Consider the following 11,068-nt stretch of genomic DNA (forward strand, 5'->3'; position numbering starts at 1 on the left):
AGACATTTTATTTCATCTAGTAATTTACCAGAAAGTTTTATAGCAGCGTATTTTACCCCTTTCTGTGCCAAAGATAGGTTAAGTAAAGGATAGTGTAGGTCTTTCTTTTTTCTGGTATTGTAATCGTGAATGTCGCTGAAACTTCCTGGCAGATTAAAACTGCGTGCCAGACCGAGATTCGAAGTCGGGACCTATGCCTTTCGCGGCGAGGGCTCTACCAGGACTGGGCGTGAGTCGCACTTGGGTAACTCAGATGGTAGAACACTTGCCCGCGAATGGCAAAGGTCCCGAGTTCGAGTCTCGGTCCGGCACACAGTTTTAATCTGCCAGGAAGTTTCATATCAGAGCACACTCCGCTGTAGAGTGAAAATCTCATCATGAATGTCGCTGTTGATTTTAAACTTGTCCATGTTGTTCAGAAAAAATTTCATTACTGAGTAAATGTACTGTGAAGCAGTTGTAAGAATTCCTAACTTTTTAAATAGATGCCTACAAGATGTGCGACTATGCAAACCACAAATTATTCTAACTACTTTCCTTTGAGCAGTGAATACCTTTTGCCTAAGTGTTGAGTTGCCCCAGAATATTACTCCGTATGACACCAGAGAGTGTAAGTATGCAAAGTAAGTTAGCTTACTAATTTATACATCCTCAAAATTTGCAATTATTCTGATTGCAGAAGTTGCTAAACCTAGTCGCTTTAGGATAGCCAAAATATGAATTTTCAAATTAAGATTTTCATCTATATGTTCACTCAAAAACTTAGTATGCTCTACCCTGGCTACTGACTTCTTTTGATGTGTTATGTTTATTGAAGGAATTATACTTTTTTCAGCAGAAAATTGGATGTAATGTGTTCTTTCAAAGTTCAGAGCAAGCCCATTCGCAGAAAACCAATTAATAACTTTTCCAAAGACCTTATTTGTATCATTTTCTATCGGAATATCTTTTAATGGATTAATAATTATGCTTGTATCATCAGCAAACAGTGACAGTTTAGCATCTTGTTTCACATAAGAAGGGATGTCATTCACATACATCAAGAACAGGAGGGGACCCATGATCGAACCTCGTGGAACACCTAATGTGATTTCACCCCAGTTAGATGAAGTGGCAAACTCCTTTGAATCACTTGAAGCGTATAAAGAGACATTTTGCTTCCTGTTCTGTAGATATGACTTAAACCACTCATATGCTGTTCCATTTATACCATAGAATTGTAATTTCTCTAACATAATGTCATGGTTCACACACTCAAATGCTTTGGATAAGTCACAGAATATTCCTACTGGTGACATTTTACTATTTAAAGACTCTATTATGTGGACAGGGAAATTCTATATTGCTGTCTCAGTGGAACAGCATTTCTGAAATCCGAACTGTGATTTACTAAGTGTCTCATTACTGTTGAGATGGCTAACCACTACTGAGTACATTACTTTGTCAAAGATTTTTGAAAATGCTGTAAGCAAGGATACTGGCCGATAACTATTGACATCTGTGGTTTCCCCCTTTTAGTAGAGAGACCTGACAATGGCATATTTTAACCTGTCTGGAAAAATACCCTGAGTCAGTGATGCATTACATATGTGACTCAAAACTTCAGCTGTAATTGCTCCACATTGTTTTAATAACTTGTTAGAGATGTCATCTACTCCAACAGAACATTTATTTTTCAAAGATTTAATAATTTTCCTTATTTCACAAGAGGTCGTTAGATGAAACTTAATCTGACTAAAATTTTTCAAAACTGACTTTTCCATGTACTGCCTGGCTTTTTCTGTTGAGATCTTCAGTCACTCATACTGGTTAATCGTCTGCAACCCATAGTGCAGAGCTTAACGTCGCTCCCTCTACATATCTGGGAACCGAGTTCGATTCTCGGTTGCCTTGGAGATTTTCTTCGCTTGGTAACTGGGCGATTGCGTTGTCCTTTTGATTTCATTTTATCTTCATCGACGGTAAACAGGGAGATTGGAAATAAAGTCGACCACTGGCATCTGTTATTGTAAAATCGACTTCCAGAAATGAAGACTGTAGAGTGCTCTTTCCTGACTTACTTAAATCTCACTTAGAAAACACTAAAATAATGCTAACATTTATAGTTTTTTGATTAAATTAAATTCGATTCGAACATGGAGCGTGAGCTAAATGTCTGATGACACGACATTGATCGTCATGTGCTAATATAGCCAGCGTTAGATACCAACTGAGAGTCCTGCCAAGTGTCGTCAAATAGAAAGATTTGCACCAGGCGCCCGAACAACCACAGACCGGTCTGCCGCCAGTAATGACATCCGATCATTTGACTGGTAAATTGCTATAAAGCTCTTCATTACAGAATATATTATCCACATAGCAAAGAATCAAGAAAACTAAAGCTACTGTCGTTTATATTCTGTGGAACAGAATAGAGAGTGTATGATCGTAAAAATACTTCAAAAATCTTTTCAGAGGAAGGAATCAGATTTGAAAATTTCAGGACAGTAACCAAACTGTTTTTGTCCTGATTTCTTCACTAGAATACTTACAAATAGTCTGTGTCACTGTCGGAAACGATAGAAAGCCAAGTACAGAAAGTAAATAAGAAGTTTCGCTTCAATATGTAGCTACTGATCATGTCGATAACACGACATTACCCACTAGATCCTGAAAATTAAAGATAACATATTAGACATTGGAAATTTGGTCACTGGTCGAGGAGTCTAAGGTGAAACGCGCTAGCTTTCGAGGGTAGGTAAGTGACCAGACTGGATCTAATTCCGCCACGGAAAACGAATGTTGGTCCGATACGTAAACCAGCTTGATTGTTGTTTTCAGGCGACTTTCCACTCGCGGTTGGGCAAATGCTGCGCTGGTCCCCAATCTTAGCCACAGAAAATTTGATACATGGACAACTAAAGTAGAGGTCGAAGTTTAGACGATTCATACATAGATGGGACATACGAAACTGGCGTTAGAATATCTGCAGACCGGTGGCAAGACGCAAATTTGCCATATCATGAGAAACAAAGGTCCACGTACGATGGGAAGTAGGGAGATTGGAAATTCAGTCGAACACTGGTTTTTGTTATCGTAAAATCGACCTCCAGCGATGACGAAGGTAGTTTACTCTGTCCTGACGTACTTAAATCTCACTTACAAAACACAAAAATGATGCTAACGTTTCACAGTTTTTCTTTTAAATTAGATTCGATTAGAGCCTGGAGAATGAGCTCAATGTCTTGCGACACGACATAGATCGCTATGGCTTAGTTTAGCATACGTTAGGTACCATCTGAGAGCAGTACCAGGTCCCACAATTGGATACTGTGGTATAAGCTGAGCTAGTATACTACTATGTACTTGTGTGGAAATTCTAACGTAATACTTGTGTTCTAAATGCACCAATCAGATGTAAATTGAAAAGTTCATGTGGTAATAGAAAAACAGTACAACTTATTTACTTCATAATAAGACACAAACAAAGATATGGATTTAAGTTTTGCTTCAGACAGCCTCGAGATATATTGGAGTATCCTACTGTGGCGAAAAATAAGAGAGATATTACTCACTCAGAAGACTCTACATTTGCAAAGGAGACAGTAGAAATGACAGTAATAGTCAAATGCACGTTTGTAAGCTACATAGACTCAACTGTGCCTCATACTGTTTGTGGAAGGCAATAATTATAAGCGCAATGTTTTTAGATATGCTCGGTATATTTTCAATACATTGTACAATTTTCAAGCGTTAAAAATACGGAAAGTTCAAATTCACTCTCATATAAAGGCGTTGAGCTTTTGGGACAATGCCTGAATTTGTGATCGCTCTCCTGGACTAGGTCCTACAGGAGCCGCTTTGATAATGGCGACGATGGGTGCAAATCAGCTGGAAGATGGTTTCAACCATCACAATTTATTGCTCTTTACCATCACTCACGACATAAATTCAGTGGCTACGTTCCATTTAAGTGGAAAGTGAACTTACACAGTGTTAGACTGTGGGTAACACACCACCCACATACCATAGACATGCAAGGGAGACTTCACCAGAGCGTCATTTGTTTTACCCCGTTTCCTGAGGAAGAATTTGCAGCACATTCATTTGTTGTTGAAAAGACCGTTACAGGACTCGCGTGCCTGAATATGTTGGAGATAGACCTCCACCAATACGAGAATATGCCTAATATTTCATTATTCAACACGAAGCACACTACCGCATTAGAACCTGCGTGTTCTGGCTCTTAGAACGTTTGACATTCCCACTCTTTGATCGTGACAGGTAAATGAACACTTTGATGCTACACGCAATTGTAAAAAGTAGTCCAAGATTCTATGTTCATGTGCGTAAATGACGTCCCTAGTAAATTCTTTGAAATTCTACCCGTAAGCTAATATTTACACACAGTTTCTGTCTTCATTCTTTTAGGAGATACAGTCTTGAGAAATCGGCTGAATCTTTTTGAAACAGACTGTATTATAGAAACAGAATCAAAATTTTTATGTCTAGTTTACTCTTTCTTTAATATACTTAAGACTGTAGTAAATGCGCGACTCTTAAGAAACAAAGCTTAGATTTGTACCCTAAATTATTCTCGTGAAACGTCCAGTACGCATATGTACGACACTAATTCCTAAAACAAAATACTTTAACAAATATTAATTGGCCACATTACTTTGACGGCTCTTAAAGGGTCATTCGTAATTTGAGCGATCCATAATACTGTGTGCAAGCGAATGTGGATACGAGTACACTCGACACTTTTCCATCATGAAGAGCTGCCGCCAGATAAGAAGGTGGTGGTTCACTAGCCTCATTAAAAATGTGAGAACAGGTTTGGTCTTAAAAACTACAATGGACAGCCTAATACCTGAATGGTACGCTGTGTTTTGTATTTTTAAATATGACAGTCTGGCGGACTCATACCTCATGTATCGGCCACGTGAAAGTTTGTTAACAATGCTGTAGCAGTAAAATTCAGATAGCTCTGCAGGCCCTGTGGCTACTGTGATAGTAAGTAATTTGAGGGATTTTGCGTTTACATCCGGCAATTAAGCCAACAAGGTTAGTTAAGACTTTCAGGGAGGCTTTGATGTATGATTGCATAGTACACGCCGTAGAGAGTTGTCCTGTGAGCACTTTTAATTTCACAAGAAATTTTACGGACAGCGTACACACTGCAAGAATAAGTGCTGGTAAAACACCAGGTCACTTTTTTTCACTCACGCCATAGGGCCACAAAACATTGAAGCGACTGCATGTTGCGCAGTTACACACAGTGTTTGGTTGCTTCAACATTTAATAACGTTGCTAGGAGACTCGAATTAATTCATCAGAGCGTCGAGCTGATCATCTAATAAAAACGCCCGCTCCCATCCCACGCGCAATTTACCATCCGGTTCAGCATGCGTAGGCAGCGAGTGATTGCGGCGTCCCGACCTCTCTGAACGAAATGGGGAGAAAATTAAATTTTCGTTGCTGAGGTCATCGGAAAACTACTGCTGTGCAAAATGGGAACAGCGTTGTTAGTCGAAATGAAAACACGGGGGTTTTGGTAGCCATTGACTCTAAGATCAAGCATAGACTATTAATAAAATGCGTATTGCTTTATGTGATAAATACATGAGCCCAGAATTTGAAAAGAATAAAAGAAAGGCTAGCTGCCATACCGCAGGAATCTAGTTAAAGTACATCAAAAATGCTTTTACTTCTATACGAATGATGCATTTTGCACAATTGCTCAATAAGTTGTTGTTCCAATTTACAAACTTACGTCATACAATACTATGAAGCGATTGATCTGAAAACTAACATATTTACATTTGAAGTAAAACTGTGACACCAATGATATGAGCGTCTACTGCCTTAACAATAACCTCGCGGCTGCTTTCCTTACTGTTATTTATGATTGGGATAAATGGAACAGCAGCAAGCAGACTTTTATGGGTATACGAAAGCGTGCTGAAAAGTATTTCCTCATAATTTTTTATGTGGAATCTTTTAAAGCTTTTTAAATAAAACAAACGCTATTAACAGTCTACATCTTTATTCTTCATGTCTACGTATTTATTTCTCAACATAGTCACCCTGGCAACGAAGACATTTCTTCCAACGAGAGTCTGTTTGTTGATACCGTCACTGCAGAATGTTTCACTTTGTTGACGTAGCCATTACCACACTTCTGCTTGCACCGCACCATCACTATCAAAGTGAGGTCCTCGAGGCTGTTCTTTAAGTTTTTTAAACTGATGAAAATCGGATGGGGGTAAGAAGGGACTGTAGGGAGAGTGATGGACGACAGTGAACCCAAAGCGTCGGACTGTTGTAGATGTCGCAGTCCTCGTTTGTGGTGTGGTATTGTCATGCTGAAGGAGAACGTTTTATGCGGTTAAAAACTCGAATACAGCAAGCTGTTCCTCACGCACCGATATAATTACGTTATTCACCACCATATTACAAGCCACACTGCTTGACGCTCTAGTGGCAAAGGTTTGCAACTTGAATCAACGAAGCGGGAGTCAGTCGAGCAATATGGACGACATGTAATAACTCTATTAATGTTGAGAACAGAATAAAAGAATTGAAAGCATTACTTTTCAGGGAATTACTTTTCAGCACGCCCACGTATTTGTCCATTTCATTACCAACTGGTACACGACGAGTTTGAAGGCATCAGGTGAGTCATATGACGTGTATCAGAGATAGTAGAGAGTGTCGGTGACGTGTGTAGCTGCAACCCAGCTGGACGGCACCAGATGTCTAACATCACTGACTCTGATTGTCCGTCACCGCATACACTTATGATCAAAGCCATGATCGACTTTCCAGCACATAATAAACTGATATTTTGTCGAAAACTGGCATTTTGATCCCGTAGCTGTGTACAAAATACAGGTTGATTATTGCAGAGAAGATAACAGCAATTAGCCACTTTTCATAATGCTGTTTGCTTACACAAATAGCGCCGTTCGAATCAAGAGGTTCATCATCAGACAGCTTGTTCACGGTAAGATAAATTTTTGTTGTAGTTTAGATTAGTTTTCGCTTCTTATTCCTCATATGATGAAATACCTTTATGGTGGTGATTCACTACAACAAAAACACACTGTATCCAAGATCAAAGCAACAAACCGCTATTTCCTCGACCTGTATCTAACTCACGATATAACCATACAAACTGCCATCAGACGTCCATACGATTGTGCTCTTTACGGAAGATAGCATTCCGATAAACGTACAACCATTCCACCGATGACGTCAGGGCACCAGTAAAAGGGTGTACTGTTTGCCGGTTAGTCCCACATTCACAATCGCTGTGTACACTGTCACAGACGGTGCAATAATGCACAGAGAAGACGCGTACCAGATTCTCTCCGGTGGAGGCCCATAGGAAGAATGGCATCAGGACAGTCGCAAAATGATGTGGCCCGATGGCTTAATGTAAATCGTTGCGTTGTTTCTCGGCTGTGGCGACAGTTTATGGAGACCGTAACTGTATCCCGAAGACCAGGGCACTGCAACAGCACGGCAGCTGGCATCTGACCCCGCAGCATCCACTGGAAGTGTTGTATCGAGGCAAAAGGTGTACAGAAGACTTCGGCAGATTGACCTTCATTGTCGGACACATGCTGTAGGAATACCTCTGACACGTCCTCACATAAGAGAAAGTCTAGAGTGGAGTCGTCCACATAGCACCTGGAAAGTCGAAAAATGGGCCAATGTTCTATTAACAGATGAGGCCCGATTTGGTCTGGAGAGTGATTCCCGACGGATTCGCATCTGGAACGAATGTGGAACGCGATTTCGGGACCAAGCATTGAGGAAAGAGATCGATAGCGAGGAGGATCCCTAATAGCGTCGGTAGGAATTACGTTAACGCTGGATGGCCTATTCATGAAACTCTACGCATGGATCAGCAAGATTTAACGGCTGTAAGGTACCGTGAGGAGATCCTTGGACCTCATGTGTGGTTGTTGCGAGGTGCTGTGGACCCAGACTTCGTACTAATGGACGATAATGCGCACGACATCGTAGAGCACGGCTGGTTGATGTTTTCTTAGAAACGGATGATATGGCACGCACTACTTGGCCTGCTCGCTCTCCAGGTTTAAATCCCTTAGAGAATGTCTAGAATTCACTAGGGAGACGGGTTGCATCACGTCAGCATCCACTAACCATTCTCCAAAACTTGCGAGCAGCTATGCAGGAAAAATGGGCGCTATTGCCTCAGCATGAGATTGATGATATCATTCACAACATGCCTCGTCGTTACTAGGCCTGTATTGCTGCCAGAGATGGTCACACTCAATATCGAGCACATTAACTAGTTGTCAGAATGTGTATGCAAATCCATCAAGATAGAAAAAAACAAAGAAAGTTTTCCCTGCCATTACGCGTGTTGCAGCTGCTTACGCTCTGCATTCTTTACATTGTTTCTACTTTACTGTCACCTGTTTGTACAGTTTTGTGGTAAAATAAATGCAACGTTGAAAAATTTCCTTTTCTTGCTTTAATTTTGGACTTCAGTGTATGATGGGAGAAGCTGTCTGTTTATCTGTAATTGTGCCTCATAAAGATTTCAAACGATCTAAACCAATTATTAAAGTGAAAATTTCAAGGACAAGCCTTTCATGTGGATGAAATAACGAACCGGTTACTCCACTTAACCCCATACAATACTTTTGAAAACAAATTCTCCATTAAGAACGCATATGAACTTATTGACCAAATTAAAGATGTGCACATTCCGCCCACAACCGGACTTGCATCGCTCGAGATAGTAAACTTTTATACTAATATCCCTATAGGGGACACCATGAACACAATCAGGAATAATCTACTTGTTCGTAAGAAGCTAAATATGGGGGGATCTGTGAACTCATTGAGTTACTTACTTTAGTACTGTCATACAGATACTTCAGTTTCAGTAACAAAATATACAAACAGAAAGATGGGTTGGCAATGGGTAGTGGCCTATTGGGATGTTAGCAGCTATTTACATAAACCACTTAGAACAATCATTTTTCGAAGCTAACAGTCACATCAACAGCAGAATCATCTACTACGAAAGGTATGTTGATGATACAATTACAATTTTTTATGGCACCGATGAGGAAATTAACACAATAGCAACAAATCTGAGCAGAATGCAAAAACAAACTAAATTCACCGTTTAACATAAGACCAACAACAGCATTAATTTCTTAGACACAAAAATCCCCATCAAGAACCATAAACATCATCAAGAGATTTATAGAGAGATAACATCCACTGATACGTGTCTCAACAGCGCATCTTGTCATCCAAAGCAGCATAAGATGGAATATTTTAGGTCCACACTGAATCACCTACGCAAAATTCCACTTAAATCAATTCAAAAAGGAAAAGAAATCAATATCGTTAAGACAACAGCCTGATAAGTCTATACAGCCCTTTCATAATAGACAAACTGTCACAAAAATGCAAAAAACTATCAGACAGCAAAGCTGTACGCCAGACAACCTGGCAGTTAACACAAGATCGAGTCGAAAACAGCAGAAATACGTTGCACTACCTTCCTTAGGGAGACTATTCTACAAAATAAGCGATCTACTTAAGAGCACAAACATTAAGATAAGCTTCCACAGAAACAACAAACTTCAGCAGGTGCCAGTTCACAATTTAAAGAATAATAACCCTCCATACAAAAAATAAGGCGTATACAAACTCAGCTGTCAATGTTTCCCTTCCTATTATGTAGGACAAACTGAGAGAAGCTTTGAGACCAGGTTCAACGATCATATAGATGCCATACGTGTGAACAATATAACGAAATCTATATTAGCATTGCACACAGCTATTACAAGTAGTGGAATAAATGACCCTGAAAATCACATCAGCTATTGCATCAAGCTGAGAAAGGTAGCATTATGAATTTGCCTCAAGAGATTGGAATACATCTACATAAAAGCAAATCATTAAAAAATCTTCTCAATGAACCGGCTGCGTTAGCCAATGCAGCCTATATTCAAGATTTTATTCACCTATTTTTCAGTTTAAAGTAAACACTATTCCCTTTGACAATAGCAACATGCAGACTATAACTCAACTGCATAAAATATAACAACGCCATGCAATATCTTCAATTAGCTACCAAAATTTTAATGTCCACTGTTGTAATATTTAGTTATGTACATCTATTCTTTATTACTTAGTTTGCTTCCAATGTATACCATGATATCTAAATAACATGATTGCAATAACGCTTTATAAAAAACTGTCAGCTTTATGTGTTTATCTTAATTGTAATCAGTTGGAACGTTTATAGTTTATAAATTTCTATAGTCACAGCATTGTATATATCGAAATATCACTTAGAGAGGAATTCTTTGGCATTGTTACGGTTGTGATACATCTATCTTTGTATACATCCTTCCATGTGGCGAAACTTTCTGGTGTGTATGATTGGTGCTTTATGTTATATATATACATATATACATAAAGAAAGTGCTTCAAGTAGTCTTCACTGCTGCGTGAACACTATAGCAGCCAGCATTGCAAACGTAATGGCAAAAATTTTCAACATAAGTAACACGAACATTTTGATCTTAATAATTTGTTTACATCTCTTAGGATCGTTATGAGGCGCAATTACAGTTAAATAGACAGTTTCTTGTAACATGTTTTAGGTCTAGATCATCACCACCACAAGGAATTTCAACATATTGGGGAATAAAACGTGAAAACTAATTTAAACTACAACAAAAATGTATCTTAACGTGAACGAGTCGTCTGATGATGAATCTGTCGCATCGAAACCGGCAACGGCGCTATTTATGTAAATAAATATCATTATAAAAAGCAGCTGGTTGCTGTTATTATTTCTGAAAGAATCAACCAATACATGATAAACTGTCTCACATCAGACATAGTAGCAAAGCCTACTGTTTTATCAATTTATTGAAGTCTATGTGCTCTCGGAGCATTCTGAAAAGTCACTGACGTAATTTTCTTACATGTTACTGACGAGCCCGGTATTTCTGCCCCACCAATCGAGCTATCTGTTGGAAATAATCACTGCTGTTGCCCAAATTCGTCATTACTTGCC

This window comes from Schistocerca serialis, chromosome 3 (genome assembly GCF_023864345.2).
Source record: "Schistocerca serialis cubense isolate TAMUIC-IGC-003099 chromosome 3, iqSchSeri2.2, whole genome shotgun sequence".
Taxonomy (NCBI): domain Eukaryota; kingdom Metazoa; phylum Arthropoda; class Insecta; order Orthoptera; family Acrididae; genus Schistocerca; species Schistocerca serialis.